The sequence below is a fragment of the Egretta garzetta genome, unplaced genomic scaffold (genome assembly GCF_000687185.1).
Source record: "Egretta garzetta isolate BGI_Z169 unplaced genomic scaffold, ASM68718v1 scaffold151, whole genome shotgun sequence".
Taxonomy (NCBI): domain Eukaryota; kingdom Metazoa; phylum Chordata; class Aves; order Pelecaniformes; family Ardeidae; genus Egretta; species Egretta garzetta.
Window position 1 is genome coordinate 858,239 of NW_009258615.1, and position 17,040 is coordinate 875,278.

A 17,040-nucleotide genomic window follows, 5' to 3' on the forward strand; every position below is an offset into this window, starting at 1 on the left:
ATTATAACCTCCAGTTCACTCTACTCCACATTTCACAAAACAGTCCTTCAGGTTATAAAGGTTATTCTTGCATTGCAGATTAGGAAGGCATGCATATAAAAATATACTAAAGCCTGAAAGAGAACCCGATCTGGCTTTAAGTACCCAAATTGCCAAGCTGTTGTTCAGGGCACTGCATCCTCAATACTATGAGGTCAGCCTTGGTAGGCATTGCCTAAATATTCCATTCACCTCCCTGGCATTCTTCTAGAAGGACCCTGCATTCACCTTCTCTGCCTGACATGAACCATATGAGAATATCACAGGAGAGCTGTGATCACAATGCGCCTGGCAGATCCTCTCTCCAGAGAGGGACAAACTCAGATCCGTACCGATACACATCACGGTCCCAGGATGCCTCATCTGGCATGCACTGAGGCTTACTTAAGGTCACACCGATTTATGGGCTTACATTCACACAGTTTGGACAAAAGACAAATTTAGGTTTGAGTACAGGTCTGAGTCCCAAAATACAAAGCAAATATAGTCAGCAAGAGTCAAGTGAGCATTGGAATAAGGTAAGACCTCCTACTCAAATTCAGCTTTATTACTTAAATATTACTTAAAGAAAAATTTTAAAACAAAAAACCAAACAAGAAAACCATACATGAAAACAGAGGCAAGGTTCAGTATTTTCTGTTAAAAGATATGGAGTCCAGGCACAACTCTTTGGTACTATTCTCTGTTTTCATGAGAGAGCAATTACATTTAAATGCAAAAGGTTCCTATTTGCTGTGCCAGAAAGTGTTTCATGGAAGTGGAAGACCAGTCCTTCTAACCAGAAGAGAGGGATCAATATCTGGTGAATGATGCTTCCTTTACAAGAGCAATAACATGACTCTTGGAAAAAAAATCATGTGCTTTTTTTTTTCTATTAATATAATCAAGTACAAATTTCACCATTTCAAAGACTTGCTGCTAGAAGAGCCAAAATCATTGCAAAAACTGCTCAACGTGGACAAAAGTAGATCTCCAACACACAACTGGAAACGTATATTAATGAAACCAGCTGGGAGTTCCATACATCCCCCAGCACATGGGCTGTGTGTTCCACAAATCGCGAACTGCACATGTAGGATAAGTCCTAAAAAGTTTATGTTAGGTGAGAGTCCACTTTATGAGTAGTACTGGCAAGGCTCCACATCTCAAATCAGTTTTGCGTAGTGAAATATATTCCTAGAAACTAAACCCAGCCCTAAAATATGAACCAGTCTGTTGGAGCTACACAAGATAGGCTTCTAAACTGAACAGCAACCTCTTGTACATTTTACTATGTTAAAAATATAACAGAAAATAACTTTTAGAAAAAACAATAAGGAAAAATTGGGAAAAAATTATAGTAGTTATATAACATAACAAAAATTTCTGCATTTGGGACCGTGTTCATAATCCCACCCCTTCAACAACTCCGTTAAGGCAGAACATGCTGGCAGCTCCGAAGAGCACACATGCTTATTCATATCATATTGTGCACACTACCTCTTATTCAAGCTAAAATATTATACGTCTCTGGGGCAAATCAAACTTGCAAGGCCTTGAAGGGGGTAGCTCTTCAGGTTTATTATAGCAGAATGCTGAATATAAACACAATCGACCCATTACCAGTACCTAGCTATTTAGAACAGCCCTTTTTAGTACTTTCCACATTGAAATATATCAGAAGCATGAGTACATCTTGGGTTTAAAAAGTCTAAAAACATATCATAAGATATACTAAAATTTAAAAGAACCATTTTTGTCTGACTACTGTAAAATATTATTTGGCTTTCTTCTGATCCTGGCAAGGCAATGCAAGAAAAAAATACACTTCTAAAAATGATTTAATGAAGAACCTAATGATGGTTTAATACAAAATTATTGCGAATGGGTGTGAGGGCTGTGATTCCTGTCATTTTCTGCAATTATACAGGTAAATAATTCCATCACTCACTATGGCCTCTTTATGCTGCTCCAATATAGCAAAGGCAGCATAAATTGGCCTCTAGAAATTCCTAGAGCTCAAGAGTGGCAGAAAGCCAGCGCAGGCAGAGCCATGGTGCCCTGCTGCACCAGCAGCAAGCGGGGAGGATGCTGGTGGGAAAGGCCATTTCCTGAAATGGCTCTAATTTGTGCCCTGGAGTGGTCCAGACTCTGCTTCTGGCCTGTGACTTTTTCTGCCACGCTCTGCGTCCCTGGAAGCAGAGATCCTGAACCCTAAACCAGCATTACCTGTATTTTAGCTGGAACTAGGAACAACTTCTTGATCTCACCTGTGTTTTCCCAACTTGGATCCACAAAAGGAACTTTTGAGAACCTTTATGAAATCCAGATACAGGCTGGAAAACTAAAAAATGTGCCTAAGTCCCAGTGTGTCTTCTCTTGTGTTGTCTACAACCATGATATACAATTACATAAATGGTAAAGTACAGCTTGAAAAACCACTCAGCTATATGCTTACTTGCTGAGCTAATCAGGTAAAATACAGATTCAGGTTCATGTTCATCCTTCGAGTTTTGTTTAGTGGTATTACTGAATAGGTTTAACATGGTTCCCCCACACCCCGCCTTAAATTCTGGGTACTCTTGGCAGGTAGATTGGGTTGCTGGGGGAATATTTTCAGTGGAAGACAGAATTTTTTCCTATATATTCCTGTTGAGACCTTCAATAAATTAAGTTGGTGGTTTTGAAGTTTTTCTGCCTACTTGCTACCATAAGTCTCTAAATAGAGCCTCTATAGTTTTTTCTATATAACCCATCTTAGTGTTTATAAGGTGGTAGAAGTTGTGGAACTTACCTGCAGGCTTGCCAAGGTCAGTGTATGAGCATAGCTCTGCTTTATTAGACTTTGGAAACATTCCCATTTGGAGGTTCATTTTCAAATGTATAAATCTCAGTTGGTAAAATACCATGACCTTCTAGCAACTTCTAAGCAAAAAATCTACACTCACCTCATACATCAGCATAAATCTAACTCATATCACCTTTTATTCCTCCTCCTTCCACAGCTGGTCCAGCACTCGGTGGGAAACTGCTGAGTTGCACATCTCAAGGGAGCACTTTGCTTTGCAGTGGTTGCCACTGTACCAGTGTGGCAAGAGCCATTTTTATCTCTGCGGGTTTATGCTAGGAAAAAAAAAGATCCTAAAATTACTCTGAACTCCCAGAAATAATTGCTATAGTAAATAATTCTGAGTTATAGAAAGTATGGTAAAGAATTGCTCTAGTTCTTCCCCTTGCAACTGAAGGCAGCAAGAGTTTCATTTTTCTATGTGATCTCTGCGGAGTTGCTATGGAGAGGTTGAAAGAAATTTTTAAAAAGAACATCTAAAGCCCGTTTTATTCCAGCAGGTGCAGGGAGATGCAGTTTGCACCTTCATGCATGATCATAGAATCATAGAATCACTTTGGTTGGAAAAGACCCTTGAGATCATCGAGTCCAACCTTTAACCAACCCTGCCATCCCACCACTAAACCATGTCCCTAAGCATCTCATCTATCCTTCTTTTAAATCCGACCCCCACCTCCCTATAGCCTCCTTTCAGGTAGCTGTAGAGGGCGATCAGGTCTCCCCTCAGCCTCCTCTTCTCCAGACTAAATAACCCCAGTTCCCTCAGCCGCTCCTCGTATGACTTGGTTCCAGACCCCTCACCAGCTTGGTTGCTCTCCTCTGGATGTGTTCCAGCAATGCAACATCTTTCTTGTAGTGAGGGGCCCAAAACTGAACACAGTATTCGAGGTGTGGCCTCACCAGCACCGAGTACAGGGGCGTGATCACTTCCCTACTCCTGCTGGCCACACTATTTCTGATACAGGCCAGGATACCATTGGCCTTCTTGGCCACCTGGGCACACTGCTGGCTCATATTCATCCAGCTGTCAACCAGTACCCCCAGGTCTTTTTCCACCAGGCAGCTTTCCAGCCACTCTTCCCCGAGCCTGTAGCGCTGCATGGGGTTGTTGTGACCAAAGTGCAAGACTACTCTTTTCTGTGAGGGCTCCTCTCTCTACCCAAGGAAAATCACACAGCGCTTCCACTTGTCCCCACACTTTAAAGCTCCCCTGAACTCAGAGTCATCCCCAGAGAAGCTCCAGGACCACTCAGAAATCTTCCTGGGGGATGCACAGAACAAACCTTGTCTACTGGTACCAGCCAGCTTGACTCAGGTGATCGTTATCTAAGCCAATTCCACTAACCCTTTGGATCGTGGCAGCCACCCAGAGAAGGAAAGGCTGCAGGCACCTCCATACTTACTCAGAAATTCATGTCATGTAGAGGTGTTGGTGACTGTTCTTGTCAGGGGCATGCTCAGCCAATTCATATCAAATGCAATTGATAATGTAGAAATTCTACTGAGTTTTCTCTTGAGCTTGGGCTTTTTTCTTTCTAGATCTTGAGGATGAGGCTAGAACCTTCCTTTAATGACTGATTCTTTTACACAATCAGGTAAAATATTGTCCAAAACCATGGAAGAGAACTTGCATCTTTTTTACTTCCAGAAACAACCAAACAAAAAAAAAAGAAGGAAAGAAGAAAAGAGAGACTCATAAAAATGGCAGTTAAGCAACACAATTGTCACATTTACAACCTCTTTATTGTCAGCTATAACCCAACAAGCACTTCAGTCCTTGTGACTGAATCTGCTCATGACATACTGTAGGCTACACTCATTCACAGGATTGTTCAGTGAAAAATATATGCTTTTACTATCAACACAACTGTGAAAGAGAGGATGAACATGAGCTGGGGAGAAAGGACAAATACATCTAATAAATCTCCAATGCAGAAACCATTTCTATTCTATTTTTCCACAGCATTCAATGCCCCTGCCTGCACCTGTACTACTACAAATAAAAAGAAAAAATATTGGGGAATGAAAGAGGGAAAGAAAAAAAAAAAGAAAGTGAAAAAAAGGAGGCAAAGTAAGACAAAATAAAAGAAATTGGAAGTGCAGAAACCCAAGAAAAATAGGAAACCAAGGAAAAGAAGGCAAGAGGGAAAGGGGGCAAGTGTAAGGCTTGCAGGGGAACCAGCACAGCCAATGTAAAGACTGGTCGGTAAAAGTGTCTGCAAAGGTACTTTTAAATCTTTGTGGGTGCGGAGGCAGTAACACTACAAGTGGTGATGAAACGGGAGAAGGTGACCCCAGCAGCAAGAGCTCTTGCTCCTAACAGTTGCAAAGTTGGGAGCAGGGGCTCCTCCACCGCCAGCGCCACAGCCCGGAGCCAGGCGCCGGCCCCCCCAGCTCGCTGCCCCCCCCAGCAGCCCCACGCAGCCCAGTCGCTGCTGGGGGCGAGAGGAACCCTGGGCACACAGACACACACACACATGAGCAGAGACTGTTTAAAGTATTCTTTTCTGAAAAGCTTTTCTTTTCGAAAAGCCTCAGCAATCCCTGTTCCCCACACCATTTTATTTCTTCTGCCTCCCATGAATGCTCAGCTAGTGTTGTGCTGAGGAGTGCACTCCTACCACCTTGAAGGAAAAGATTAATTTAAAGCCTCCCAGAATTCCCTCAAATCAAAATACTCTCTGGCTATTACCCTGTCTGAAACATTACAGTCAACTGCTCAAGAGCGGTATTACATATATAAAATAAACAATAGCATACGCTATTAATTAATTTGTTTATGAAATGCCATGCACATTTCTAGATGTTCAAAAAAAGATAGTTCCTACCCAAAAAATGTAGTTCATGGCGTAATGACAGCACACTGGATAGAAATGAAAGCAAATGGAGAAAGCTAACGGCAAGAGAGGCACCATTAAAACACAAGCGAGACATTCTACGTTGGCTAGGGGTAAAGTGGGAGACAGAATAATAGCCCTTCTAGCACTGAATCTATACAGCTATTAAAAGAAAGTTTTTAATTTTAAATCAGTTCAATTCACCATAGTTAAATCTCACTGTATTACAGAATCGTACAAGTCAGATATTTGTATGCGTGCTGCCGCTTGTGTAATTTACACTCCAGTCCTAAGCGATTACTGGATCAGCCAGCTGACATATGGGAAATATTTGCACAGAGCTGTGACACGGGGAAGTCAGCTGAGTGAAGCCAAAGTTTCACTTGGAAGTTTTCCCACCAGAACTTCCATCCTCTCAACAGTGTTAGCAAGAAAAGTCTTTTGCATTCATAATGCTTTGCTTTCACAGGAAGAGAGACCTATTGCTGCAGAGCAACAAATGCATCTCTCTAATAACCTGCCTATTCAAAGAAGTATCACCAACTGAAATATTACAAAATGAAAACAGAGTTGTCAGAGGAACTCAGGTTTTGAGATCTACTTATGTCTGCAGGGTCTGTTTAAGAGGAGAAAACTCAGCTTCTCTTGCTAGTTGTGCTGGCGACATATTCAAACGTTTCTTTTCCTTTTGAGTCAACAACGATACGCCGCCACGCTACAGTACCAGGGAGTGCCACAGCATTAGCAGTGCCATCTTCTAAGCAAAGCTCAGGATCAAGCTCGTCCGGATCACTAATCACTAACAACGCCAGGTAACTTTTTCCACAAGTCACCTTAGGTTGCAAGTCCTGTCTAAATAGACACTGTGCAATTTAAATTCTCCCTCCTGCCGCTCTCTGGGCTGTTTCAGCTGCAGATGTTTGCTGTGCTCAGCGCCTGCCATGCTGCAGTTTGCTGCTACATGCCCGTGCTGTTGAACTGATGCCATGATTCAGCGCATAAGTGGCTGGCTTTCAGTGGCGGGAGAAGTAATACACATTAACACATTGTATAAACGACCTAGGCTGTAAAGCCCTTTTAAATCCACCTGAATGATAATTGCTTATATAGCAAGGAGAGAGAGTTCCCATTTAGTTTGTCTTTTTTGGTGTTATTACCCTAGATGCTGGGTTGCGTTGCAGAAGACGCAAAATCTTGTACCGTGAATTACCAGCTCATTTACGTGCTTTGAGCCTGATCCTGTCTGATTTAGTCAGCTTGCCTCACCAGGATAGCCACAGAGAAAGGTGCTACCACCCTTTCAGGCTATGTCTGTGCCCGACAGGTTTTTGCTGTTACTGACTCAGTTATAAGAAACGGCTTCTCCTCGCCTGACTGGGTTTTAATAGTGAGAAAACTGCTCAAAATTCTTCCAGTGTTCTTCATGCTTTCAAAAAAAAAAAAAAAAAAAAAAAGATTTGACACTTCATATATGAGATGAACCAAACCAATTCATGGAAATGTACATCCTATAACTAGGGAAAGTATTTTGTTACCATTGGTGTTACTAGCTTATGAGAACTGACAAGATCACAGCCCACGGTGGTGTGGCTGAATGCCTGCAGAAAGAAAAAGGCTTTTGTAAGTCTGCTGGAAAGAACCTACAGGCAGCCCTGACTTCTGACTGCAATGGAAGAAATATTCTACTTTCAAATGTGAATCCAAAAAATATTGCTAACATATTTCTCTCCATCAGCCAAACGATTTGTCTTATAAATACGCTTTTTTGCTAATTCCTCAGAGGATGACAGCTGGGTGGTAGATTTATACAGCTAAGAAAAAATTTTGAGAGGAATCCAAGCATTTTGAGGCATCTGAACTTTTCCAAACTTCCAGACCTTTAGAGCTTCATTCCACGCTACTGAACATAAAGTAGTTCCTCTAACAGTGTGTCATTAGAGCTTACCATGAAAAAAAAAACCACCTAAAAAAAACAAAAAACAAAAACCCACCCAAACCCTGCATCTTTAAGCTGCTGGAAATGGAAATCAATAAAATCTTGCAATTTTGTCTGAGGTAAGAGTCTAAAACGTATTACTTCTGAACATTCAGTGATAGAGCTTTCATTCTTGAGGGTATCCTTTCAGGGCTCTGAAAATACAAGCGGGGGAGAAAAAGAAAACCGCTCAGTCTTTGACACTCTCTTCCCCCTAATTCTTGAAAAATAAAACCAGTGTAAAGTTTGTTAATCTTTTTCCATCCGTTTCTTATAAACAAGGAAGGAGCTTATGGAGAAGACAGTGGTGTGAGGCAGCTTGGTACTAGAAACCATAAAGTACTCAAATTCAAATTTCTAATGCAGGATTTCAGAGAGCTTAGGTAAAGTTACTGGTTACTACTAGCAAGGGAGTTCTGAAAAACAAACTGGGACATCTTCCTATAAACTGAATAATTGGCATAGATAGGCACACATACACACATGAAAAAGAGAAATAAAAACTAAGGAAATTATCACTGCATCTCTAGCCTCACTGGAAAGAAATATTAAGATAGATGTCAAAGAACCAAAAGATACTAGGATTTTTGAGTAAAAATCACCTGCATTTAATCTGAGCAAATGCAAACAGATAGATCTGGATCAAAGACGACACACCGAAAAAGGCCTTTTAAGTGGTAGCTCCAGGCTCCTGGAGAAGGGTTGACTGCTCAAGGTAACATCTCCAAAGGAGTTCAACGCTGTCTGTAACACATATTCAAAACCACCTGAAGAGGGACAGGTTGCACAGCGTGCCAACAAGCATGGTCGCAGCAGAGAGAGGTGTGACCAGACCGACCTCCATCAGCCTAGCTTAGGTACCAAGAGCATCTAAGCTCTGAAAGCACAGACTTCAGTGCAGGCTGTTCAAGCACAGCTGGGGATTGGGCTCTTCCCCGGAGTATTTGGAGTTCCCATCCTCTGATTCTCTGCTACTGGTATCCAACTAGATTGATAAAATTATCAGATTTGGCCAACAGTACTACAATCACTTCTCCAACTTTGGTCAAGGTCAACTATTGATATTGGTAAGACTGCAGATATTGCACAGTGTAAGAAGTTCAGTACTAGAAATTAAAAAAAGGAAGGTGATCATGGAAGAGCAAGAGAAATTCCTTGACTAGGGATTGATAATACAGCCATTTTCTGCAGATTTCTGGCTCTGAAGTCAAACAGCAATGGCAGACATACGACAGAAAAGACAGGCACAGGCCCTATAACTCCTATATTTTGTAGCCTTAAAAATACCCTGTCGTTTTTACCACGAGTTTTAATTCCTGTCCTAAACGCTGTGTAATTTTGCTATGTGCTTTTAAGCGGCAGCCATGTTTTGACACAGGATCGCTGTATTCCAAGGGTGAGAAAAATCAATGTGCTACTGTTTAAGTGGTCTGTAGACTGCTTTGAGAACCAACCAGCAAAAGCGCTCTGCATTTATTTCAGTATTTATTGTTATTGTGCAGAGGTGGCTATAAAGTCTGCAGGAATTAATTCCCCACGTGTGTTTGATCGCCGGGCTCTGTGCATGGACAGAGGGCACCTCTGTCCAATTAGGAGCCTTCCAAGAGAACATGGCAGAGTTATCCACTCCAGGGATTTTGTTTTATTTACTTTGCTTCTTAAACAGAAATATCAACCAGTTTTCCAATGCTGGGTTGGTCCTGACGGCCCTCATCACACGGGAAGGCAAAAGAGGACTTTTTTTTAAAAATGCAGTGCACTAAGAGCTGAAACATATGAAAGTTCCTCTTTATCGATATCGGTAATACTCATATTAAGTAACTACATGAGCCACGTGCATTTCCTAATAATAACTAATATTTAATTTCCTTAACAAATACATATTTTTCAGTTACATCTGGCCAGGAACACATGATACTGAGAACATTTCAGATCTCCTGGATTTATTCAGTTACTGAGCTACTCCTAAATGATAGATTCCAGATCCAGAGAGAAGCAGAAACTCTACAACTTGCAGAGAGGTCTGACAGCACACAGCCCATGACTAGCCCAAGTCCTTTGCTGGATTTTAAGGAGTTTTACCTTTAGCACAAACATGCATTGCTGGTAAGCTATGTTCACTCATTTAGTACAGATTTTTAAGTGAGTGCATGCCTAGACAAAAATCCTTAAGAAAACTGTAAAATGAACATATGACTCATCCTTCCACAACTATTAACGAATGTTACTTGGTGGCAGGCAAATTCTCTATGCCTCTGGTAGGAAAGTAAAAACATTAAAGTGAATATATTTATTAGAAATCATTATTTTTCACTTAAAATATTTAATAGAATTATCAAATATGCATAAAGAAATCTCAACCTGCTTGAAAGGAAAACTTTTTCTTACTCACCAGATGATCCCCAGTCTTCAAAACAACTGTGTTGAATCTGGTTTGTTACTCCATAAAAGTTTTTCAATATTCTGAATTCTTCTCCATCCCAAATCAGAACAAAAATTCAAGACAATTTTTAAGAAAGAGTATGCATTAAAATTTTATAATAAAAGATTTTCTGAAAAAGGAGTTCATTTGCTCCTGGAATGGTCAGAAAGATATCTCAACAATTCCAAACTCTTCTTTAAAAAAAATTCAAATTAGGAGACTTAGCTAAACTGTATTTTTCTCACAGACAGCTTCTGTTTCCACCAGGTGGAATTTTCTGAGGTAATGTGTTTCACCAGAAAATTCCTAAGTCTTCGTTATTTTAACTTTAGCACATTTCAGACTATCTAACCATGCCTAATGAGCACACTTTAAAAGAATTAATAATTTTATTCTTTTTTTTTTCTTGAGGTTCTGGAGTCCGTTGTGCTAAAAGACTTTCCTTCCAGGAGCCAGTGGATTACTTTGTCATGCTTGGTAGTGTAATACTGTATGGCAGAATTCAGATTTACAGATTTTCAGCCAATTATTGGAATATGGGGACTGGGTAGAGAGTGGCTTCATAACTCACTCCAGGTGAGCTGTTAACGGGGTGTTTTCCTATTCCAGATCCTAGAGGGTGAAAATCTGGAGCAGGAGATTAATGACAATGTGGTACAGCAGAAACACCTACTGAGTAGGGCTGTTACTTTCAGGCATGTTCTTTTGACATTGGCTAGCACTCCTGAAGTACTGAGAGGATCCAGGAACTTCCCAGACCCTTGTTCTCCACAATCCACCCAGTAACTGATGAGAAAGGGTGCAAAGGATTCAAGCCATCACTAAAAATAGAGTCTCTGGAGTGTTGGAAAGACTGTGTGCTGTTTAAGTTCTTCCCGTGTGAACGATAGCACTGTGACAAACATACAGGTAAACCTCTATACAAGTAATGGGAAGGTCCTCCAGTTTTGCTTTCGGTTCTTGGTTAGGTTTTGGTGGGTTATGGGGTTTTTTGGTTTTTTGTTGGTTTTTTTTTTAAAGTTAACAGTAAAAGAAATTAACAGTCTCATATACATGATTATGGGTTGTATACGCAAGTGTCCACCAATCACTAGATATAAGGGTGTTTAATGTAAATTTGAACTTCTCATGAACCCAGCAAAGATAATATCCTGCTTGTTCTTGGAAATTAAGCAATGTTTTTGCAGTGATAGGAATGTAAATCAATGCACAGAACAGAGAAGGGATATTCTGACCAAAGCAAAGGAGCCTTCCACCCTGAGCATCAGTCATATGAATGTAAAGAAAGTTAAACTCCAGTATTAGAGACCAGTAAGGAACATGAAAGATTTAGTGACCAGCCCAGATCTCTTTCATCTATTGTCTTTTTCTCTGACTCTTCTTTTCTACCTCTTTCTTCTCCTGTTTTCACATGGCCCTTCCATACCTTTTTGCTATTCCCCTTCATTAGCAGGTGGTTGTTTATTAGCTTGCTACAAAGATATTGCATACATACAATAACAGGATATTAGATACCATAGGGAATGATTTTCCTTTTACAATTGTCTTTTCTATAATTTCAGGTAATTCTCAAAGACAGACTTTCATTTGTGCTATGGGCTGTACAAGTTAAAGAAACTACCTTAAAAAACCACAGTTACTACTGTATGATCAAGTTTTGAATAACTTGTTCAAAATCCCATCTTATATCTGTACTAGAGCTAGAAAATGAACACAGATTGCCCAGATTAAAGCCCAGGGATTCAACTAACCTGCTTAGCTTTCTTTTACAGTGATAAACAGAAGGAAAACTCAGAAGTGGATTCCATGTGAAACCTTTAAGAGATCAAATCTTTAAATCTTCATTTTTCCATTTGCAAAGTGCAGCTGACAGAGAACAGTTCATACACCCATGTTTCCTCACGGTCTAGTACTCCAGAGAGCAGTGACAACTCTAGTGACAAACTGCTGTCATCTGACTGTCATCGCCATCCTCCGGTATCTAAATATTAGCAAACTTCCTAGGAACCTGCCAAGAGATGGACCACAAGTCAGCGGTAAAAACACTTGGGTGAAAGATTCGCTGGTTGCCTACTGGTTATATAGGGACCCCTTTAAAAAGCAGGACTTCTGGAAAGAACTCCTGGACTCTTGCCTTTAGGCTGGAAAAACCTGTAAACCCTCTGACAGAAAGAGAGAGGCAGCAAGAGATAAACAGGGGTAGGAAATTTCAAGATATTTTAAATCTTTTCCTGTCCTTTTTTTCCTCAAGAAAGAGCCTTATGTATGACCACGTTCATGGATACAGATTTAAAAATAGCTGGGTGACTTCCTGGCTGAGGGAAACAGAAAGATATAATTCAAGTTTATTGGCTGCCTAGCAGACATTACATTCTGTTTTCCTCTGCACATTCACACAAGTAATTGCCTGTACATATACAGTCCTAAATGTGAAAGTTACATTCAAATTCACGGCATGCTTGTTCAGTTATTTGGGTGCCCAATGGTTTCAGGAAGCCACTGCATATTCCATCAAATCATACCCAGCTCTTCAGATAAAATACTACTATTCAGATACTTTACCACTCAAGAGCAGAGACTGAATTCACTGGTTTCCATTTCATTAGCATCCATTTATTGCTGTATCATATACAACATTTATAAAGAAAAGAGTAGCTTCTCTTCATTTTTTTAATTTCATAATTCCATTACCAGAAGTCTTGGAAAACTGCTGACTTCAATCTCATGCAAAGTCATGTAAAAGAAATTAATGTATCTGCCAAGGGCATTGGAAGAACACAACTATAGAAATCTCAGGAGAGCAGTCTATCTGGCCCAGTTAGTCTATCTAACCCAGAAGAGTTAGACTAGTCTAACAGGCTAGACAGGATAAACCTCCGTGACTTCATGTTGTCCATAATGCTACACTTCTCCATGATGATGGTTCTCCTACTGCAGCATGTGGCCACGCTGCTGATCCTCGAGGCACGGTGCATAATCCATGGAAAACATCACTGGGAGGGGGACCAAAGAGTTGTCTCCTCTTTTTTTGTGCTGCTTAGGTGTATTTACTTGGCTTGAAATAATCAAGCAGATTAAACAGAATCTTCATCTGTCTCTGCCTTAACTCTTCACTCCCAAAGATATGCCCAAAGCCAATTATACAGAACCGTATAATGTAAATATCCCTGTTTGTACAAAAACAAACTCACTGCATGTTGTTTATTTTTATGAACTGCTAAGAATGACAAGAAAAGTCATCTTCCCCAAACACGCTCAAGTACAAAAAATGGTCATACGAAGACATCAGCAAAAAGCTGATAAAGAGTAAAATCTAAATCAGTCACAATATTCACAAAGAAACAGATTTGACTAAAACATGACCTAGCCAATGCTTACAGCACTTATATTCTCAAAGTAGCACTGTAATTAGTAGGAAATAATTCTAATGGGGAACATCCATTTAAAAAAAAAAAAACAACGGAAAATGTGGAGAGTTTTTGATCTCTCATACCTAAACATCCTATTTGAATTCCTGATTCCCCAATTTTTACTCAAACAAAAGCAACAATGGGACACACTCACTGAACCAGTTTTGTCAGGAATTATTCAAGAAAGATTTCCCGCAATGGTCATTAAGTGTTTTGAGAGACCTTTCATGATCCCTGTTTCTCTCTTTTACCTCTGGAGAGAGGCACTGTCAAGTAACATCCCAAAGGCAATGAATACCAGAAGCTGTGTTGAAGAGATTTCACTTTGCTCTAGTAAAGCTCTGATGGTACATGCATTTCCTTGCAGCAGGGCTCACAGAGGAAGCCTGTGTGAGGTCCCCCACAGTGAAGAAAGAAAATAGAAAATCTCCAGTTGGAAGGCTCTGTATGGACTCTAGGATCTCACATCCCAGTGAACGTGTCCAAGTGACCAAACAAACTCACAGCTAGAAACAGTAACTTAATCCCCTCTTCCAAACACATTTTAGCAACATGTGGAAGCCAGTAAGTGGGTTGCAACAGATAAGTGACCACACATAACAAAATGAGATTTTGGAGCAAAGAAAAGAAATTAGCACACTGAAAAGCAAGCATACTAGAGCAGGCCTGGTGGGTGTGAGTGGAACCTAGTTTATCTTACTTATATAAAACTTGGCTTGTAAAAGGATATGTGATTTCAGCAGAGCCTCCAGCTTTCATACAAGCATGAAAAGGGTTTATGGGAAACAAGCAGCAGCACTGCCTAGAGCTGATATCAGAGAGCACAACACCAGAGTAGAAGATTTCAGCTGGAAGGAAGATGGAGGGGAATAAGTCCTTGAATGACTAAGTCCTTGAATGAGTAATCTACTTACTTTGTACTAACAGGAGTTAGTACAAGAAAGCAGAGTGAGGTCCATACCTTCCTGAAACCAAATGTCTTTCAATAGAAACACACTACACAAAAATTTATAGAAGCAAAAGGGTGACTCACTGCTTGCATTTAAGTTGATTTGAGAACTGCTTGTCTTACTTGCAGGGTTACGTTTTAAGTAGGTGGTGTCCTATTTTTTAATGAATATTTGTTTCCTTTTTTTCAGGCAGGTACACAGCTTATAAAATGCTAAGATTTGTTTCAAAGTCTTGCCATTCTGCACTGTTTAAATAGCACAGCTCTAGAAACCAACATTTTGAACACATTACTAGCCATTAAATGAGCAATTGTGTCCCAAGGCCTCATGCAGACTGGAGGAGCTTGGAGGATCCCAGCTTCAGCGTGGGATCTACTGACCCACATTGCTCCTCACCTAGTGCACTTACACAGGAGATGAGGCCACTGTTTCAAACACACCTCATCACCTTCCCTTGCTTCATTCTTTGTGCTTTCCACAGGCTGACCTTTTCAGTCACCTGCACATTTTAGTTTAGAGGTCTTTGTTTGTTTTCTGAATAGCTCATATTTGTGGCTCCCAAGCATGTGCCCTTTGACTCCATCTTCCCAAAGGACAGTCATTTTGGTCATACCTACTTGCTTTTCCTAAACCACAAAACAACACTCTGAGTCTCATGATAAGGTGGCTGCTTCTGCTGCTAAGCTCCAGACGCACAGGTCTTTACATCTGTTGCTATTGTGCTAATTCTCTTTGGAGATGTTTTACTTCCCAACGCTTATTTCTCTTTGAGCATAACTGAGATAGATTTCTTCCAGATTTGGTCAAATCAAAAGGACTTTTTTGCTTTTTCCTCTCTTCAGGAATGATCTCCATGAGGCAAGTTTTAACTGTAGGAAGCCCCATAATTAATAAATATCTGCTTGTATGATTTGAGGTAAGTGAGTGACAGCGCTGAGTGCCACCAGAGATACCTTTGGGTATCCCCCAGTCTCCAATAGGAGGCACCCACCTTTCCAGGAGCACACAAGTCCTTCAAAGCTCCTGTATGACAGTGCCAACCCCACAGAGCTGTCTACACACCCTAGGGAATTCTAATGACACAGATGCCTGTGGCTGGGCAGCAGAACTGGGCTCTATCATTTATATCAGGCTTTCAATATGTCATGCAAACAAAATAGCCCGAAGATCCTTCATCCCAAAGAGTGTACAGCACAAGAATGTATAGGTTCAAGACAAAGGTATAGCATAATGTCTAAGCTTATTTATACCCTGAAGACCGCTTGAAATATAGAGTGGCCGGAAAATACCAGTCGACACAAACATTTGGTGATTGGAGACAGCAGACACTAGACCAGAGAGCAAGGCAGTTCTTGACAGTTAGTGTGAATCTAAAGGGAAAGCTGCAGAGGTGTTGGATGGAGAGATTTTTAATAATTTAGAGGAGAGACAACAATAATCTGTGGTTAAAGAAGAGTTTGCAATAACAGCTTTCAGAGTTAGAAATTTCTCTGCAACTTGTGGATAGTTAAGATTTGCAAGAGTTGATTAGCAAAGGTGGGGGGTCTCCATAGTTTTATGTGCTGCATGTTATGTATAAACACACATATACAGAATGTCTTTTCCTCCTCGTCCTTCAGGCTCTTACAAATCTAAACAGAAAAGAGAAAGAGATATTGATACCAAACAGATAACAGTTACAAGCTAGGGAGATGGTTACTAAATTTTACATTTAAGAAATCCGGAGTGGAACAGGAAATTGAGTCCAGGAGCTTGAATTCCAGGTCAGCAGAATTCCTAAACCCTAAGCAAGAATAGCCCCATCTCCCTAATACTGTTTTGTGCATAGGCACACAAACATAACATATGTCTAAGACACAGGACTGAAAGATCTAGACTCTGCTCTTAGTTATGCCAAAGCTTTTCCACTTGAGGTTAAACATTATTTTCAGGTAGCTTAAATCACCAGAACTACACTGAAATTAGTAATTCTTGTTAGCAATTATGTGTACAATTTTCAGACATCAAAGTTATGTTCAAGAGTGCTAAACTGAATTACACAAATAAAAATCTCACGTTCTGTGTCTTTGTTTGACTAAATAAGATGCAATAATATTTTTCCATTGAATAATATGCTAGGGAATTTTAAAATTATTAAGTTTAAGACTGTGATCTATCACCCTTGATTTTTCAAACAGGGTGACCATCTTTGGCTTGCACTGATTTCAACCAGAGCCGCACTCTTTAGTTTGTATGAAAAATTCACACCCATGTAAACACAGGAGTAACAGGGAAAATAAGTACAAAACCAGAGACCAAAAGGGACAGAACTGAAATATCTATATATTCCAGTAATCAAAATTTGATCTCCTTTGTATTCAAATTGACATTGAGAGGGAAACCTTGTCATGCTTTTGAAAATAGCTCTATTGGTAGCTGTAGAAAAGCTGTCAGAGGTACCTGGCCTTCTGCTGCTGGGTCACTCTCTTGTGGAAGATTTTTAGCCAGTTCAGCCTCCCACTAATAACAAACAGATGTACTTAATGCTACTGAATGTAAATATTATTCTAACACACTTTTGCCTAGTTTTCCATGAGGCCC